General features: G+C 50.3%; 1 protein-coding gene across 6 annotated transcripts in view; it reads left to right on the top strand.

Moving 5' to 3' along the window:
* GATA4 (GATA binding protein 4) overlaps window positions 1-19,286 on the top strand; it is an 82,775-nt gene that overhangs the window by 10,008 nt on the left and 53,481 nt on the right. For 2 of the 6 annotated variants that reach the window (XM_032332258.1, XM_032332252.1), the window contains exon 1: window positions 18,237-18,385. The exons of 1 other annotated variant lie outside the window; for it this stretch is intronic. The gene's annotated coding sequence lies outside the window, so the exon portion shown is untranslated. Of the gene's footprint in view, window positions 1-5,829; window positions 5,964-7,148; window positions 7,264-18,236; window positions 18,386-19,286 lie in introns of those variants that run through there. 3 more of the 6 variants (XM_032332255.1, XM_032332254.1, XM_032332257.1) reach the window with 3 other exon arrangements.

Below are 19,286 nucleotides of genomic sequence, written 5' to 3'. Positions count from 1 at the left end.
GCAGAGTGTGAAATGGAGTTGGGGGAAGAATGGTAACAAAATAAATTTAAACTTAAGGAACCATAAACTTAAGGAACCTTTTGGATGTCTGGGAGGCTCAGTGGATGGAGCATGGAACTCTAGATCTTGGGGTAGTAAGTTTGAGCCCCATGCTGGGTATATAGAGTTTCCTTAAAAATAGTAATTATAAAAAACTTCAAAAGATCTTTTACTGAGACTTTTAATTGAATGTAACACATTTGGTCAACAGAAGATAAACGTAACATCAAACTAGAGGTCTGTTTCATTGTTGTTAGTTAGCCAATAAACATTTAGCAACTAAAAATTGTAGTCTGAATACAGCAGGAAATATAGACTTGAAATACCACTCCTATTCTCTTTCTCCACACTTTTTTTTTTTTTTTTTTTAACATCAATGTCAGCCTTTGTGTGTAGGTTTAGTTGGCTGGTTGGTGGTAAGGGAATATGAATAGAATTTTGGTGGAACCACCAAAATTAGTTTTTGTAGAATTACACTTTCATAGACTATTCATCTCTTCCCTTCTCCTCTACAAGGCAGCAGAACCCAGTCAGTCACCATATTTATCTTCATGTCACATTTGCTAGCCCCTGCACATTACAGACATGGTGGTAGTTCTGTCTTGAAGAATAATTCTCAGAGGAGGGATGTTCCAGGCACTTTTGCTGACTGAATTCACTATGACAAAAATCTTCCACAGTTACTGTCTTCTCCACACTTGTCTCTGAAGGAAATCAAACCCAAATCCTTGGGTAGAACTTATGTACTCTTGACATGGCCAGGGTGCATCCCAGACCAAAGGGTAGGAGATGTGAGGAGAACCAGAGCTGGGAAGGGCACATATTTTCAAAACCTTTGGAAAATGCTTTATTTTCTACTAGCTGGGAGTTCCTAAGTCTCTAGGCCAGTAAGATATTGACTGATTTTCTTACCACTATCACTATCCCAGAAATTTCCCATCAGACACCAGTTTTTCTTGAAGACTCAACCTTTCTATATTTTTTATATAAAGATTACATAATCTCCATATAATTTTTAAATAATTTCAATATGTAATCAAAGTAGAATAAAAGAAGTCAAACAATTTTTCCCTTGACCCTGCTACAGACCAAACGGTACCTCAAATGGTTCTCTCATATGTAAATTTGGGGAGAGTGAATAACATCTATCAAAGTGCTTTCACACACAGGTCACACTTATCTTCACAGTTGATTGCTCTCTGGAGTAATCCATGTGTTATTGGAGTATTGTGTCCGTTTTATAGATGAGGTCACTGAGACTCAGAAGTGTTGCATTGCCAAAGGTCACAGCACTAATAAGTAACAGAATGCAACTGAAAATGCCCTGCTTTAACTACCAAGCGCTGCCTCCCCCACCCGCCAGGGATATGCCAAGGATTCATGGGATAGTCCATATAAACTGATTTGTAATTGCTCTAATAGGTGTTCCCAGGATCCCTTAATTCCCTCATTTGAAAATCATGGAATAAAGGAATAAGAGAGCTGCACGTCTCCTAAAGCTGATCTAGCACACTGTCCCCCCTTGCCGCCGCACCCCCCTCCTCTGCCTTCATTCTGCAGGTGAGCCCCAAGGAGGTTAAGTGATTTGCCAAAGGTCATCCCATGAGTTAGTGGAAAATGACCAATGTAATTTTTAAAAATTAGTTTAAAAAACTGCCTACCAAGCCCATTTTTATGGCTTATTTTAAGCAGGTTAATAAGTATACCAGACATAGCTTTAAACCCAACTGAGTAAATGCTGACACTAGTTTATAGATTTAGCAGATAAGTAGCAATAAGGAATTATTCATCTCTCATTTATCATCCAGCCTCTCCAAGGTGCAAGGTTTAAAGTGAAGCAAATAGCACTTTAAGAGCCCCCACACACGTGAGATCAAAACAGTAAAAAATAAAGTGGTTTACAAAGTCATATGTTTACAATGTGGCTCTGCCTGAAATGTGAAAAAAAAAAAAAAAGAAAGAAATTGAGGCAAATTTTTGCATTTCACAAATAGGCAATTTCTTATACAGAACTCCAGATTCGGACTCTAGATTTCCTCAAGCATTAATTCCTTCTTTTACGCATGTACTGAGTACCTACTATGTGCAGGGCATTGTGGGAGATCTGGAGAATTACTATATACTCTTCCAGCCATCAAGGACTTCTTAAGCTTAATGAAGTGACAAAATAAAGCACACACGCACTTGAATTTCGAAGGGAAGAGTCAGTGGCTGTAAGGGGAATGTTTATATGGGAAAAGGAGGAAAGGGGAGACTGCTGACTGCTGGGGTAGCCACAACAAGGAGCACACTGAGGTGGCCTTGCCACAATCTTGTCCCCAACACCATTTCTTTATCATGAAAACGAGGTTGTGAAACCACATGGGCAGGGAAAAACAAAACAAAACAAAACAAACAAAAAAAAACCCAAAAAACAAAATATGAGACAGTGAATTGACTACCCCAATTAAGAACCAAATCAGAAAATCCTGTCTCTTCCCTTTAGTTGGATATTAAATACAAACAAACTGGTAGGGCAATGGAAGAAGGACTCACAGGGGGCCGAGAACAATTTTAATATTTGTAACATATGCCAAAAATGAATGAAATTAACATGATTTATTCCTTCAGGAAGTGAGCTCTAATGAATTCTCACAAATTATTCAGAAGAGCTGGTTTATTTTATTATTTTTAGTCAATCCCAGGTTGTCAATGGTGAACCTGAAGCCCAAAGTTCAATGTCAATAACAGCAATCACCAATCCATAGGTGACTTTGCTCTCAGCTGCCCAGACAAAAGAAGCTAGGAGGGTTCTTTTGAGCTCCACATTCATACAATTGAAGCATTTTCCAATGAAAAGAAAACAAAAGATATTTACTCAAAACCCTTTACTTTGTAGATGGGGAACTGAGGCTCAGAGAGTTCAAGTGACAAACTGATTATGTATGCTACTAATAACTGCTCAGGATAGCTGGCATAAAGTGGAACATAGGATCACTCTGTGAAATGATGAGACTCAAAACTTGATTGTTGGATCAAGTCCAGAACCCTGCCCATTACATGGCCTCCAACATTGCTGTCTTATTTTCTTTATTGTGAAGCCTGGAATATTTGTAAGTCCACAGGGTATTTGGAAGATACTCAGTTTGGAAATGTAATATGTATTGAGAGCCCCTTTTGTCTTGATTTATCCTCAGTCAAAAAGAGGTTTGGAATGACTGGAGCTTGAATGTCTATGATTCCTTGAGACCCTGGACCACATCCTCATACCCCCTCCTCTCCCCACTGCAGCTGGGCCAGACTCACTCCCCCTTCCTGCAAAGGGCAGGCCCAGCAGTGCTACCCCAGAGCTCAGGGCTGCCTTATCGCTAATCTTCTCACCCAGGTGATTGTATCAGGATGAGGACAGTGTGGCCTTGGGGTTCAGATTTATAGAAAGGGCAGACAGCAATTCCTGCAGCAGCATGTTGAAATGGAAGAACAGGGCACACGACCTGGGTTTCAGAACTCCTGTTTCCAGCCCTGCCATGAAATACCTGTGTGACTTTGGATAAGTCTGTAGCCCTTTCTGAGTCCTTACTGCCTCATATATTGAATGAGTGGTTTAGACCAGAATCCCTGAGGTCGCCTGCAACTCCAGCACACCACCTCAATGTTAGTGTCAGAGAGAGGCTGTCCTGTGACCAATAAGTGAACCAAAGGTATACACGTGGAGCTATATAGTCACCCCACCAACAGGTACACTGGGCATCTCCTGCACGTGAACTTTTTTAATGTTTTCACTCAGTTGCTCTTCTTCAGTCATAAAGGAGAGGGATTTTACACTATGGAACAACAGTTTTCCCAGTTTAACTCAACAGACCTCTTAAAACATCAGCTACCTGTTAGGAACTATGGAAAATACAAAGATATCAAATATAAGCTTTCTGTCCTCAAGAAGAGTGAAATTTGGGAGAGAAGGGATGTGGAGGCAGGCCAACAAGTGGAGATAGTAAACTGAAATGCAGTATGTAAAAGGTTGTGAGACCAGAGGGAAGAAAGGGATTGATTCTGGGAATAGACGTTTAAACTATTTAGAAAAAAAAAATTTTTTTTAAAGATTTTATTTATTTATTTATTTGACAGAGATCACAAGTAGACAGAGAGGCAGGTGGGGGGTGGGAAGCAGGCTCCCCACCGAGCAGAGAGCCTGATGCGGGGCTCGATCCCAGGACCCTGAGATCATGACATGAGCCGAAGGCAGAGGCTCAACCCACTGAACCACCCAGGCGCCCCATAGAAAAAAATTTTAAGAAGGATATATAAGGAGGAAGCCCTTGCTTTTTGCCTTCTGTGTCGCTCACAGTACCAGTGCCTTGTTCATTTTGACGGTGTTTGAATTCTGAAGGCAAATTACTTGCCTTTGAATCTTGGCTCTGTTATCTATCAAGCAGGATGAGTTAATAGCTTTGTGCCTCAGTTTCTTCATCTATAAAATGGGGGAAATAGAGTGATTGTGTGGATAAAAGAGCTAATCAATCCATGCAACAGACTTGGCACCATGCCTGGCATATAGTAACAGCACAGTGTTAGCTGTTACTCAATAAATGTCTGCCTAGTAAATGGATTGAAGTTTTCCTCTGCAGTCCAAGCGTTTTATCATACACACTCAGACGGGTCTCATATTTTGGGTTCCTTGCTCAACATGCTCATTATCTGTGGCTAAGATTAGGTTTAGCCTTAGAGGCCTGGCATACTCACCCTTCTCCTGTGCAGGATCAGGAATGAGCCTCCTGGTATCAAATCTTTGGGGGGCACAGAAGGGAATGTTTTGGTGATCTCTACTCCAGAAGCCTTTTATGTTACAAATGTTGATGTAGGAAGGGGTTCAGTCTCTTCATCTTACAGACAGGAAATTAAAGCTTGGACAAGTTATGTGATTTGCCTGCAGTCTGGCTGCTCACTAGGTGGCAGTTGCCCTATTTGAGCTCAAACCTCAGGACTCCCAGAGTAATGAGCTTCCACTACCTGCTGCCTCGACTTTGCTTGACCCTGGCCTAAGGGGCATACTCCAGTGAGTTTGTTGGGCCACATCAACCTCTGCTCTCTCTACTCTCCCGCAGAGAAAAGACTACCAGTTTTCCAGTTCTTAGGTCACATCTAATCTGGAATTCGGGCCATTCACCTGTTAGCCTAGTCCTGCCTCAAGGTGGGGAAGACAACAACTTGTGCCCTTTAGTTCTTCAGGTTAAGTTGTCTTCAGTGTTGACTGACTTCTTTAATTCCCATTAGCTGAAGGTGCTTTGCAGGTAGCCTGTCCATGATCCTCACCTTCCAGACAGAGAAGGTGGCCTTGGGCGCTTTCACTAGAAGGCCAAGGGGCTAGGGCAACCTGCCCCTGTTCTGCAGCCTGTCAGGCGCCCACCCAAGAGCCTGGCAGCCTTTCTTCTCTTCTGAAAGGGCAGTGGGAAGAAAAGGAGGCAGAGCAAGATGGAATAAGGAGGAACTGGGAGAAATGAAGCCGTTGGCCTGAGAATGAACGAAGCTCGGTCGTATCACAAGGAGAGCCAGGGAAACGTCTTTGCTATTGTAAAAGAATACTTGCTCAATTAGAAAATAAGTGTACAAAACATGGGGGGGGGTGCCATGTGGGAACATTACCGTCTTTACGTGTAGATGTACTTACTTTTATTTATCTCCGTATCTTCTTATCTATCACTGTATGAGTGTCTAATGAGCTCTTGGAATATTCGCCGGCGTCCTGACTTCTCTCCACCCACGCACGGCTTCATTGCCATGAAACTGACTACTCGCCTCCTAAATTGTGTCGCCTTTGAGACGTGTGGCGGCGGCCGAGTCCCGCCTCGCTGGGCGCGGCCCCTCCGCTTAGGGAAAGCACTCTTCTCCCCGGGCCGCGCCGGCGGTAACCGCGGCCTCGGACGCCAGCACCGGCCTCGCCGCCCGGGGTAAGAGCGGAGGTCCGGGCGCGGGCCGAGCCGGAGAGGGGGCCCCGCCCGGGAGGTGCCGGCTCCCCGACGAGGCTGCGGCCGCGGCCCCCGAAGGCAGGCTCGCGGGCGAGCGGGGGGCGGGAAGCGAGGCGACCGCGGGGAGGAAGCGGGCCCCGCGCACCGGGGCGCCAGGCCCCGGGAGGCGCTTCCGCACTGGCCGCCCCCTCCGCGGAGCCGGGCCGGGGCGCGCCGGAGGGGCGGGCGCGGCCGGCCGGGGGCTGACCCCGAGCGCCGCCGAGTCTGCGGCCGCCGGCCGCCCCGCGCTCGCCTCCTGCCGCCTCGGGTTACGCGGCGGCCGTCAGCGCGCACCTCATCAATAAGGCCTGACAGGCCGCCGGCTCCGCGGCCATCCATCACGCCGGCCCCGCGCGGGCTGCGCGGGCGGAGGCGCAGGGCACCCCGCGCGGGGGGAGGGGGCGGGGAGGCGGTGCGCGCGGCCCGGGAGCTGGCGACCCCCTTGGAAGAGCGAGACCCGGGAGAGGCCTGCGTTCACCAGGGGGCCGGGCGACTCTCTGTGCGCCCCCGAACAGCCCCGCGTGGCTCGGAGGAAGCATTTTTCTATCAATCAACAAATATTGGACTTTATTCCACCTCTTAATCCTAGTGTCTTTTAAGGATGTGTTCATTTGTTTTTAAAGAGCTGCAAGGGAGCTTAGAAATGATCTAGCACAACATAGGACATTTCACAGATGAGGAAACTGAGAGCCAGATGGGAAGTGGGGGGGGGGGGGGGGCTGGGCATGTCTGAGGTCACACTACCAGGTGGTGATGGAACCTAGAGCCCACATCGTGGGACCCCGACTCCCAGCCTTTGCGCTGGGGACACTGGCACTGTGCAGGAACCATGTCGATAAGCATGTTTGACGTCAAATGTATGAAATGGGCGAAGTCATGCACCTTGGAAGTTTTGGATGTGCCTGTCAGTGCATGAATTGTGCTGGGTCCTCATAATTCCTACTCCCAATTCAGGACACCGCGTCCCTAGGTCTGGAAAGACATAAGGAAATGTATGGGGGGAGGGGAGAGACACCTACACAGACAAATAATACAGTTCCTTGATTCATTCACTTCCTCCTCCCACCTCCTTTCCTCCCACCTACAAAGAGTTTACATGGTTTCTCTCCATGCACTTATCTGTTTCAGAACTTTCTCCCGTGCCTGTTTGCTGGACTGTTTCTCACTGATCTGAATAGTTCAAATATAGAGGCTTGTGTTCATCCTTCCATCTCTGCAAAGTTTGCAGGGTGCCTGGCACATAGTAAGTATTCAATAAATGTTTGCTCTATGAATTGCAACATTTGTAAGAAAATTCAAATAATTCAGATGCAGAAAACATCGAAGCTGAATGCACTGTCAGATCATGGTGTCCAATTTCATTTCATAAGAGGAAGACTGTGACCCACAGCCCTGTCCTTGATTTACCCAAGGCCTTCCAGGGGGTAAGGTCAGATCCTTGGTGGTCCCCAGGGTTCCTTTCCTTGTTTCCCAGGATGCTGCCTGCCCTCATGCTCTTCTAGTTGTGATTCCTGCATCCATTTCACATCTGTCTTTCCCTTCCCACCTTTTGGTTCTTCCACTGATTAATTAGCAAGCTCTGCAAGGTCGGGGATGAGAGTAACAGGGAAATCGACAAAGCCAAACTGTTTGCTTTGTTTCTAACAGGAAACACGGTATTTTGTGGGGTTTTGTTCTGTTTTTGTTTATGATGGTATTTTGTTAGTGTTGGTATTTTGGTTTTTTAATTCAAGTGAAAAGGATAAGATTAAAGCTAATGACCAATGGGTGCCTGTTAACCTTAACATTCATTTTCCTTCCATGACCACAGTGGTTTAGGAATTGGAAACAATGATATTATCAACAACTCTGGGAAAGGGTAGAAATCAACCCACACGCACACACACACACACACTCTCTCTCTCTCTCTCTCTCTCTCTCTCTTATATTGAGCAGGAAAGGTAGCAGAGCCATCCTATGGCCCAGGCAATCAGTGGCTTTTGGGCTCCCCTGTGATGACCACTAGACTATGATTTCTATAAAATACATGTCCAAAGTGTGGTTTTATCTGCCACAGGCCACACTGTCTTCCCATCACCACCCACTCAATGGTTGCCCATCCCTGCGCACTTCCTAAACTGCAGCTGGGTGTAATGACAATGGATGTAAGAATCAGAGTCAGTATCACTTACTTCGCAGAACTGTTGTGTGGGTTGGGTAGAATCGTGTACCAGAAAGGCCATGTTTCAGCAAATACTTTTTCTTTAGTCCATTCAGAAATATAGTCCCACTCTCAGGGGTAAATTCATTTTTTTTCCAAGGCCATGCCTTGGCTTATTCTTGCCTCATGGGAACAGCTGGACAAAACCCAGTCTCCCTAGAAAGACTGGGTTCTGGCCAGCTGGGTCTTTTGCTCTCCATCCTCCACGTCTGCAGGTTCCCTGGGGAATGGTGGTGTTGTTGAAAGTGACTTAGCAGTTTCTGAGCTTCTGATACCTAGCTCCAGGACTCTCCAGATGAGAGAACAGAATAACCCTCCCTCACATATCACCCTCCCTGCAGCCCATGGTGAAACATGAATGCTCGCGTGGGACATGTGTGAAACAGGCCCCGGAGCTGTGTCCAGGAGAGACTGCTGTAGAATTTCCTGCTGGCCTCCAGGAAGGATGAGCAATAGGGAGAACCAGCCTTGGAAACTGGATCCTTCTGAAAAAGATGCAAAGCTTTCTTTTGTATATAAATCACTCTTCTGAAGTATTTTAGGTGGGAGTTGAACATGTACCAGGGATGCAGAGTCTCGCTAAGGACTGGGGATGGGTGCATGCACAAGGGTGGGTGGGGGGTGGGGAGAGAGAGAGAGAGTATAGGGCTGAACAATCTTATCCTACCCCAGCAATACTCGATTTTGCCTCTGCTTTTGAAAAATCTGATTTATTGAGATGAACTTTCCTTACAGTAAAATCACCCTTTTTAGTGTACAGTTCTTTGAGTTTTGACACACACGCAAATGATGTAACTACCTTCACAATCCAAATATAGAATAGCTCTAGCATGCCCCCACGTTCCCTCCTCCTCCTTTGTAGTCACCCTTCCCCCCCACCCCCTGCCCCTGGCAACAACCTCTGATCTGTTTTCCATCCCTATGGTTTTACCTTTGTGGCAATGTCATATAAATGGATTCATTTAGTCTTTTGAGTCTGATCTCTTTCGCACAGCCCTAGTGTGTTTGAGATTCATGTGTTTGCTGTGTGCATTGGCATTTCATTATCTTCTGTTCCTGAGTAGTATTCTGTTGTATGGACGTATACCCTTTTATCTATTTCTTAGTTGAGGATCGAAGGTCCTGAGATCAGTCTCATATTTCCCAGTTGAGAATCATTTGTGTGGTTGCAAGTTTGGGTCAGTTTTTGTAGGTTTTGAAGATACCAGCAATCCTCTTTTATAGATTAAAACACAACTTATGTTGAGCTTTTTCTTATCCTGAAGCAAACTGCAAAGAATACATCTCCTGAGCAACCACATTCAAAGAGTTTGGGGTGAAGATATCGGAGTCCCTGACAATAGTCGTATATGGAGGTTGGGGGGAAAAAGGGGGGGGGGAGGTATGAATGAATGAATCTGGGGAAGAATGAGTGTGTGCTAGCTGCTGAACCAGAGAGGGGTAGAGAGAAAGGTGGTGGGGGGAGATGATAATTTAGGGCTTTTGAAGTGGAGTGAAGACACTTCTCACATAGGGATTGAGAAATTGATCACTCTTGACTGATGAGGCTCTGTCTTATACTATCTGCTCTCAGCCCTCCAAGCAGAGTGTGGGCTTCTCTGCAGACTTTCTGGAGGGTGAGTGGGAGATTCTTCCCCTGCCCAGGGAAAGGCTCCAGCTCTGGAGGCGAGGTGGCATGAGATGGGCGGAGGGAGGGTAGGAGAAGGTTAGCAGAAACTCCTGGAGTTAGCTCCACACCTTCATGAGTGAAAAGCTCCCCTTTATCTAGGTGCTGATTATTCATTACATTTCATTCAGACCTTGGCTTCTGGCTTTGTCTCCCAGTATTTCCTTGCCATGTGGCAATTTGCTGTTTATTAGCACCTCTGCAGAAGAGGCCCTGGGGTTTTGGAAGAAAGCAAACTTTAAAGATAGAGCACCCCTGTCTTTCAAACACACAGATACCCAGCTGAAGACGCAGGAAAGTTGAAACTGGTGGGAAAGAAATGGAATGCCAGGGATCTTTCGTTCTTCTTTTTCTCTCAGGTCAGGGTTTAGAACATACCCTTGGAGAGAAATATGTCCCTCTAGTTGTTGCAAGCTCCATGCCCTCCTTTCCTCCAGCTGGTGCAAGAAACCAATTATTCCCAAACAATAAATACCTCCAAGCCAGGATGGGTGTTAGAATGAACAAGCCACTCTCTTTGGGCACCTGCTACAACTGTGGGGTGGTGGCGTGTGAAGCGAACTTTTGTCCGTTACAGGAAAACCCAGGCCTGTGTGGAGTGGGTCCTCACAGGCGTTAAGGACCTCAAGGCCTCCAGCCGCCAGCACCCCCTGCCGTCCCTGCCCCCTCCCGGTACCCGCCCCCCTCCCCGCGCTGTTTTCGCACTTGGGCTTCTGCTTCCTTGACACTTTCCTGTCTCTCGCTCTGCCGCGCCAGGTCGCGGCGCCTGCCTGGGCGTCTTCTCCAGCTCCGGGTCACCTCGGGCTCCGTGGCCAGGGGAAGGGTGCCGGGGCTGGCGGAGGAGGGGGCAGCCTGGGCGGAAACGCGCGGGAGCTGGCGATGGGAACATCATGTGTCCTGGTGGCCCCACAAGTCCCCCGATATGTGTGTCGGGGTCTGACGACTGGAAGCGCTCCAGCCGCTGGTGTCCTCGTCACCACCACCGCCCGCCCCGGGAACTGGGCGGTGTGGGGGTGGGGGAGCCCTCGACTCCGGATTGACCTCGTCCCTATCTGGTCCCTCCCCCCCACCTCCAATCGAGCTCTGGCGCTTTCCTGCCCCTTTCTCTTGCTGGCTTTCTCCTCTCCCTGGGGGTCTCGATCTCTTTCTGTTTCTGTTGCCATGTCTCCTGACTCCTATCTTAATTCTTTCTCTGAATTTGTGTTTTTCTCTCCTATCTTCCCCTCTTTCTTTCCTCTGGTCTCCGTCCCTAATTTCTCTCTCTGCATGTCCATTCCCTGCTGTGTTTTTCCCATAAGACTTCACCATTTAACACTACAGATTTGACTTTTTTTATTGTCTGGCTTCCGCTTATAGAATGGAATCTCCTGGAGACAGAATTTTCTCTATTTTGTTCCATGCCAAATCCAAACTCCTGGAAAGTTCGAGGGCACAGAGTAGGTGCTCAATAAATAGAGAAGGAACGAAGGAAGGAACACATGAATGATTCCGTCCCTCTCCGGCTTTCTCAGGCCTGTCTCACTCTCTACCTGCTCCCTAGGTTTTTCTCTGTCCTCGTTTCTGCCTGCCTTCCTCTGTCTCTCCCTTCTTCCCCTCCTTCTTCTTGTTTCTGTCTCTCTCCATAAACCGTCTCCTTCGTTTTTTTTCTCAGTCCTAGTGTTTGGCTGACTTCCTCCATCTTTTCAGAATTTATGGGTCTGGGCTTTCCGTGCTTCGGGAGACGCCGCACCTGGCGTCCTTTGTCAGTCCTTGGTCTCTGTTCTGGGGAGCCCCGTGTCTCCCTTGCCAGCTGCCGCAGTCTCAGTGCCTAATCCGGGTTGTCTAGGCCAATTTACCTTCCAAAATCCTGACTGCATGCCCGCGCCCGGAAATCCCTTCTTCTGCACACTCCAGAGTCCGGGGACTCCGGGGTCTCCTTAGAAGCAACCTAGATTTGGACAGGAGATTTGCAGTCCGCCACGGTGGGGCTGAGCCTTGCAGATAAACGCTCTTGAGTGGCCCAAATCTTGGTGTCTAGCCCAAACCTCCGTGTCCTGGTGGTGACCCTGGGCACCCACTGTGTGCCAGGAGACCTATTCCCCTTGGAGGGGAGTGTTCCATTCTCCAACTCCCATTACCCTTGAGAAATGCCGTTAGCAATCCCTTTTGTAATTTTAATCCTTCAACAAACATTTATTGAGTCTCTACTAAGTGCCAGTCACAGTTGCTGCCCTTCTGGAGCTTACCTTCTGGGGTGCGTGTGGGGAGTGAAGTGTATAACCAACCACAGATAAACGAATTTATAATTCCAGGGAACATAAGGACTATGGATAAAGCAAATTAACATCTTATGGATGCCCAGAACATTTATCGAGTTCTTGCTCTAGACCCAGCATGGCCAGAGCTGCAACTTCTAAAAGTCCCTGACAGGGAAGGAGGAGGGAGGACCCACAAGTGAACATACTCCGGCCCCGGGTCACCAAGAGATATCCCGGAGGTGACAGTTTTTGTCCCCAAAGAGTAGGTGCCCTCGTGACACTTCGCAAAGTCTGCAGTCCAGGAGTCAGTCTCCCCACAGCTTGGAGAGCAGCGGCAGGAAGCTCCCGTTTGCTGCGGTTTTCTTAAGGTTCTTGGGTGAGGAGAGAGAGAGGGAGCCAGGCTGGGAAGGGGGAAAGGGGCATGTACTAGAGTGTCAGTATGGCCACAGCAAGCTGACGTTTCCCTGCTCCGCACCCGCTGGCCCAAGTGTCCGGACTTGCGGGCGCCGAGGCCGGGTTTCAGTTCTGTCCTCTGCTGCCCTGGGACTGAGGAGCGTGCTCCCCATTTAAAAAGCCTCTGGCATCCTTCCCAAATTTAATGAAAATGTGGAGCCTCCTTTTTGCTTTTCTTTTTTTTCTCTTGAGCTCTTAGATTATGAGACACGACCTGCATTATTTTAAATGGATTTTAATTTTTTAAAAATAGGGAACAGAATAGCTTTGGGATGTATTTTTTTTAATATTTTATTTATTTTGACAGAGAGAGATCCCAAGTAGGCAGAGAGGCAGGCAGAAAGGGGGGGGGGGAGCAGGCTTCCTGCCTAGCACAGAGCCCGATGCAGGGCTCCATCCCAGCACCCTGAGATCATGACCTGAGCCGAAGGCAGAGTCTTAACCCACTGAGCCACCCAGGCACCCCATATATGGGCTTAAAAAAAAAAAAGATTTTATTTATTTATTTGACAGAGAGAGACTAGGAAAGAGGGAACACTAGCAGTTCTGTTAGGCATCCTCATTAAAGGAAATTTAGAGATATTTGAAAAACAAAAGGCAGGTTTAAAAAAGTGTTTCAGGGGCCCCTGGGTGGCTCAGTTGGTTAAGCTCTTGATCTCAGCTCAGGTCTTGAGTTCGAGCCTCACACTGGGCTCCATGCTAGGCATGGAACCTACTTTTTTTTTTTTTTTAAGATTTTATTTATTTATTTGACAGACAGAGATCACAAGTAGGCAGAGGCAGGCAGAGAGAGAAGGGGAAGCAGGCTCCCCGCTGAGCAGAGAGCCCGACGTGGGGCTCCATCCCAGGACTGGAGATCATGACCTGAGCTGAAGGCAGAAGCTTTAACCCACTGAGCCACCTAGGTGCCCCGGAACCTACTTTTAAAAAAATTAAAGAGGCGCCTGTGTGGCTCAGCCATTAAGCTTCTGCCTTTGGCTCAGGTCATGATCTCAGGGTCCTGGGATCCAGCCCCGAATCAGGCTCCCTGCTCAGGGAGCCTGCTTCTCCCTCTCCCACTTTTCCTGCTGTGTTCCTGCTCTCACCATCTCTTTCTCTGTCAAATAAATAAACAAAATCTTTAAAACAAAATAAAATTTAAAAAATAGAAAAGCATTTCATTATAGAAACTCAATATTAAATAAGAATGGAAAAAAGAACTAAGACTCAGGAATCTAAATCTGAGACCTACTGTCCAATGCACTGGATTTGCCACCTCAGAAAACTGTCTTAACCTTTCTGGGTCTCTGAGTTCTTGTTCCTGTGAGATGGTAACGCCTCTCTTCCTTCTTCTAGCTCCCCAATGTTATTGTTTCCTCAAAAAAAAAAATGTAGTTTGAGAGTGGTAATTTGGAAATGACTATAAAATATTAAGGGGTGTGCCAAAAACTCGGATCCTTAGGGCCAGAAGCACCGAGGAGGCTTTAAAGGAGGTCTGTGAGCAAGACTTTGGCTTCACTTTGCAACCCCGAATAGTATTTTTAAATTATTTTTAGAGAGGAGGAGGGGCGGAGGGACGGGGAGCGAGAGAATATTTAGTGGGCTCCACGCCCAGCCCGAAGCGGAAGAGGGACTCAATCTCAGGACCCTGTGATCAAGACCTGAGCCGAAATCACGAGTCCCAGGCTTAACCAACTGAGCCACCCAGGCGCCCTATGGAATAGTATTTTTAAAAACAAGACGGAGTAAAAGAGCGTTACTGCCTTCTCTCCTCACATCTGCCAGCGGGAGGCTGATTATCACTTCCTGGGGTGCTGAGCTCATTTGGGTGGTAGGGGGAGGGTGTTTCTATGTCCTCGATACCCCCAGCCCCACGCCACAAAAAATTCTGGGTGTTGAAACGCCAGGCACAAGGAGGGAAAAAAGGTCTACGTAGTCGAGCCGCTCAATTCATTCTCCAACTTTGCGTCAGCGGGGACTAGCCCGGCTCCGCAATTTGGTTCTCCCAGCTCCGCCCAAGGCGGGGGTGGCACAGGGGGCAGGATGGGTCACGCGAGTGAGGATTAGGAGTGGCAGAGAAGGAAAGCCCAGGCCCGGTGGGGAAATTCGAGGGCCGTGCGGGGGCCAGACCCAGCCTACGTTCAGCGCGGGTCACTCTGCATGTCTGTCATGAGCCCTTGCGCTCAAGTCCACAGAGAAGCGTCTACATCTCGGAGAATTCGTTACGAAAGACTTCCTAGTCCCTAGGAGAGACTTCCTAGTCCCCTCTCTGGTTCTCCCTCTCTCTCTCCGGGGGTCTCTTGTTCCGATTATAAGACTGAGCGAGCCCCATGTTTTTCCAGGCGTTGTTGGCTTTTGTAAGGCGGCCACGGAGGCTGATTTCCGCGTGGTGCTGAATGGCTTTACCAACCCAGATCTGAGATTCTGACACCTAAGGTTGCGCTGCGTTTACAATAAGCTGGCTCGGGTCCCGCCAGGAAATCCGGTTACCCCGCGAGGGGAGACCCTGGCTGGTGTCTTCGTGGTTTCCATCGTCCACAGTTTATTAACTCTTTTGTTCAGGGAACTAGAGTTCAGATTCCTCTGTACACCAATTCCAGTCTACAGTTGGGATTTTACTAGGGTATGGACCAGCTCAAGTCCCCGAGCCTTAAGGGACCAAGAAAATGCAGTTTATTCTTGTATCCTGGGGAGTTTTTTAAAAAGTGTGCAATGCATCTATGTAATTCTTATTTGTCTAAAATTTCATGCCATGACTCTTCATTAGACCAGGCCCTTAGTAAAAAGAGATCAAAGATTTTTACAGTATTAAAATTTCCCTGTTGACTATGGGAAAGAAAAGAGGAAAGAGGACGTGAGTGGGGTTGGGCCACCATCCCAGGCCAGCCCAGGGACACGTCCTTAAAAATAGCCAAGAATCCGAACCTAAAAGCACCCCCCCCCCCCCCCCGGTTTCCCAGCGGCCTCCTGAGCGAGAGAGAAGCCTGGGAACTTAGCGGCAGCCGATAAACCTCCTCCAGCCGGCGGGCCAGGGAGGCCTTGAAATGCTCCGTGCTCCTGGCAACAGCGCGGCAGACGCGGGGGCTACTGCCTTGCCCGAGCGAGGGAGGGAGCGAGGGAAAATCAAACACCCGAAGAGAACAGACCGCTCGCCAATCACCTTCTGGACAGTCTTTGAGCTAAACGCTTTGGGAAGAAAGTTGGGGCGCTGGGCCCAGAGAAAAGAGCCGCAAGAAAGAAGACACAAATTTCTCTATCCCAGGCGCATTCCTAGAAGGAGCGAATCTCTCAAGGCTCCCAGGCCTCAGCCCACCTGAACTGCTCCAGAGTGGGGCGTGGATAAAAGGGCTCTGTCGCGTCCCTTGCCAGAAGAGGACTCCCGGTGAATACGGGGTTCCTAGCAAGCGAGCTCATAGAAAAACCAGGCTCTTCCATCTGGGGTCTCACAACATCCACTTAGAGCAGGCAGGGCCCGTTCTGCGCCCCCCCCCCAACCCCCTTCCACGGAGGAGGAGACTAAGGTTCCGGGAGGCCTTGTGGGGGAGCAGTAGACGGGGGAGGCTCGTCCCAGGGCACCCAGCTAAAGCGAACCTCAGCACACGCGCTCTCGCGCCGCGGGCCATCCAGCACTGCTAATAGAAGCCCGCCTGGGAGTGGTCTGTGTCCTTGGCTTTGGTGAGGACACTTGGATGGCCACTCCATCAGATGCTAAGCCCCAAGCCCTTGGCGTGTTGCTAAGAACATCCTCAGGGCACAGGCTCAGCTCTGAGGGTCTCGGGTGCAAGGCGGATCTGAGACCTAGGGCTTCGCTGGAGCCACAAATCCCCACCGAAAACAGAGAGGCTACAACATCTTGCCGCTTGTCCAAGCCCACACGTTTAATTCTCCAGAAAGTCCTCATAGGCCAATGGGGATGTCCTTTTAGACCAAGCAGGGGTCGCGTACTCTTAGCCGCCATTCCTCTGAAAGTGCGCCAGCTGAGTGTCCTCCACAAACCTCTCCAGTCTCCCGGGTCCCCAGGACACCTTCCCTCTTAAGTTCCCAGACTTCTGGGATCTGCCAGGGCTAAAATCTGCAGAGGCGCTGGCGAGGAGTTGAAGGAAGCTGGAGCAGGGTCCCTAAACAGACCGTTCCAAGTTTCCGGGGCGCGAAGGGGCCTAGGTGAGCAGGTGCCTGGGGGCCTGGTGGGGGAGGCGAGGGTGCGTCCAGCCCCGACGCAGACCTTCGGCAGCTCCGCGGGGCGCGCCTCAGTTTTCTCTCCTGCCCTCGGGCCCCTCTGATCCTCCGCACATTTCGCTCAGGAAAAAGAACTCCCCGCGCAGCCGCGATCAGTCCTTCCTCCGGGATTTTCCTGAGAATCCCCACGAGTTGGCCACGATCCCTTTGGGGTTTTCCTTCCAATCAGCCCCGCGTACTAGTCTTGTCCTCTGCGCCCGGGTTGCCCTCGAGCAGGCCAGGAATACACTGCTGATTACCAAAAGCGGAAGCTGGCGTAACCCCTTACCCTTCCTTCGCAGCTGCACCGGTTTCGTGTAGGGTGGTATCCCGGCCCCCTCCCGACCCCTCTAATCCGGTATGAAAAACCTGCTCTTGAGAGAAAATTCGGCTTTAGGAGAGGGAAAAAAGGTTTAACCGAAAGCGTGAGAGCCACCGGCCGGCTGTTATCTGGGGCTGAAGGCTGCGGTAATCGATGGGTTATTTTTACGCGGTAATAGGGCCCTGTGATTGCTCTATTAACCTTTAGACCTGTCTGAGGGACTCTCCGGCTCGCAGCCCCGCTGCGCGGGGGCCTCTAGGCACTGACGCTGACTCCAGACTCAGGCCTACCACCCTTGCCGCCCCCAACTCTGGGTGTGTTGGGGCGGGGGGGGGGGTTGCTGAGCTGCCTGGAAGACTCCTGGTTTCCTGGGGCACTGCCAAGCTCCCCCAGCCCCTGCCACGTCCTTTGGATTGGTGCAGCTGCGCGGCAGGCTGCAGGGAAAACGGAAAGGTCTGAAACTTAGAGGCCATACGAGATGGGAAGCGTCGACAGGAAATTTTATGTATCTATGCACGTTTTGCATAGATACATAAAATTGAGGGCTGCAGAGGCCGCCTCGCGGACTCCCCAGGCTGCTGAGAAGGCGAAAGGGAAGCTTCCTTCACTGCGTTCTGACTTCAGTGGGCCAGTCCCAGGTTTTGTGTCTTTTCCCCTAGCAGTCCGAGGCTAGCAGGATCCCGGCTGTCCACTACCTCCCGGAGACTCGCAGCCAGCCGGGTTCTCCTGGTGACCCGGTGCTCCACAGCCGATTAGGTGTCTCTCTCAAGAGGTCGCCTTTCCTTCTATCAGCCCCGCCCCTTGTCCCGCGAGTCCAGGGCTGCGGCAAGACCCGGACCACCCGGAGGCGCGGGTGGGGGATGGGGTGGAGGGAGGAGGTAGGAGAAGGGAGCTCCTGAATAAAGCTGACCCTGAGCAAAACTGCAAACCGAATCGACCTCAGGCACGGCGGTGGGTGAAGCCCCGCGCCCCGGCAGTGGCGCTTTAGCATTTTCCGAGATCCGTGCGCCTGGACTTTGCCTGCTGGGGGAGTTTTTTGTACAGCCCCGCAGTCCGGCGCCGAGCGGAGGTGCAGCCTCTGCGGCGCACCCCCGCCCCTCGCCCTTGCACGTGACTCCCACAGGCCAGTCAGCGCCCGGGAACGCGAGCGCAGGGGCGAGGGGACCCGCGCTGGGAGCTGGGGGAAGCGGAGGCGGCCGGCACAGTGGCTGCGAGAAGCACCGCTGCTGCGGTAGCTCCCGGGGCGCCCAGGGGAGCGAGCGCCCGCCCTCCAGGAGGCCCAGGTCCCGGCAGGTACGGCTTTTTCTTCCGTCGCCATGCTCTCTCCCGCAGTCCGCGAATCCAGGGCTCCTCTACGCTGTTTGCCTAGGAGTAGAGAGGTAACTGGTGGATGGAAAGGAGACATTGGTCACCCCCTCCGCCCCCCAATTGGTCAAAGACTGCTCAACTTCGGGCATTGGCTTAATAGCGTCTTTAAATCAAAGATTTGGAGGGAAAGCGAAGAGGGATGTTCGAAGTGCTTTTGGGTGTGTGTGTGTGTGTGAACTTGAACGTTTTTAATCCCCGCCACCGCGTGTATACTCCAGCCCTTGTTTCTGCACCTCTCAGGCAGGTCCTGGATGGGGATGATGGCCGGGCGAAATCACACTGACCACCTGATCCGGGACAGGCCTCACGGAGGGGCTCAGACGGAGCTGCGTGGCCCGTCGGGACTCCCGGGACTCTAGAGTGGTGGTGGGAGGCAGCGCGACTGGGCCTCGGGCCCCAGGGAGGCGCTTCCAAGTCGGGAACGGCTGCTGAGCGCCTGGACCTTTTTTGCCCTTCTGGTCAGCCTCCTAGCCCTCCCGACTGGGGTCCAGGGAGTCAAACACCACCCACGAAGCTAACAACCCCACCCACTCACATTACTGCTGGGCGAAAGTAGCGGAGGGCCGGAACCCGAGAGGAAAGCAGTGACGTCCCTCCTCCAGCCACGGCTAGCTGCCGAGTCGCTTGGCTTTGAGCTGGGAGTCAGGGGGTCCTTCAGGGAGAGCAGGATGCCTGGGTGGTAAACTGCCACCAGGCTGAGGGAAAGAAGAGACCTTTCGTTTGGGAAACGGTGGAGAGGGACCGAGGGCTGGTAGGATTTGGGGCAGCGCTGTGACCCTGAGGGGAAGGTTGGGGAAGCGCTGCAGGAGAGTATTTCCTGGGTTCC

The sequence above is a fragment of the Mustela erminea genome, chromosome 2 (assembly GCF_009829155.1).
Source record: "Mustela erminea isolate mMusErm1 chromosome 2, mMusErm1.Pri, whole genome shotgun sequence".
Lineage (NCBI taxonomy): Eukaryota > Metazoa > Chordata > Mammalia > Carnivora > Mustelidae > Mustela > Mustela erminea.
Note: the sequence above shows the minus strand (reverse complement) of the source record. Positions and strands in the feature narration are given on the sequence as shown.